Source organism: Microtus ochrogaster (assembly GCF_000317375.1).
Source record: "Microtus ochrogaster isolate Prairie Vole_2 chromosome 14 unlocalized genomic scaffold, MicOch1.0 chr14_random_1, whole genome shotgun sequence".
Lineage (NCBI taxonomy): Eukaryota > Metazoa > Chordata > Mammalia > Rodentia > Cricetidae > Microtus > Microtus ochrogaster.
In genome coordinates, this window is record NW_004949096.1 from 29,300,305 (window position 1) to 29,300,786 (window position 482).

General features: G+C 34.9%; 1 protein-coding gene across 1 annotated transcript in view; it reads right to left on the reverse strand.

Moving 5' to 3' along the window:
* The window catches only part of Ttbk2 (tau tubulin kinase 2), a 127,870-nt gene that overhangs the window by 12,333 nt on the left and 115,055 nt on the right, over nucleotides 1-482 (reverse strand). The gene's annotated exons all lie outside the window — the stretch shown is intronic.

A 482-nucleotide genomic window follows, 5' to 3' on the forward strand; every position in this document is an offset into this window, starting at 1 on the left:
TAAAAAAAAATCTTACAGAAGGAAAAAAAATAAAATAAAACAAACACCAAAATTGCTGGGTGGTGGTGATGCACACCTTTAATCCCAGCACTCAAGGAGGCAGGGGCAGGCAGATCTCTGTGAGTTTGAGGCTAACCTGATCTACAGAGTGAGTTCCAGGTCAGAGATATATAGGGAACCTTGTCTCAAAAACCTAAACCAAAACAAACAAACAAACAAAAAAACACCACCCACCAAAATGATAGAAGTTCCTTTCCTCCCAACCATCTTTAGAAGAAAGGAAATTCTGTTAGACACTAACATGAATGACCTAAAGCCTTTCTGCTAAGAAAAATAGGTCAGCTACAGAACAAATACTATAGATTCTACACTTACCAGAAGTGTTTATAATAACAAAAAACATATAAAAACAACAAAAAAGATGAGTGTTGCTGGGACTGAGTTTCAATTTTATTTATTTATTTGTTTGTTTGTTTGTTTGT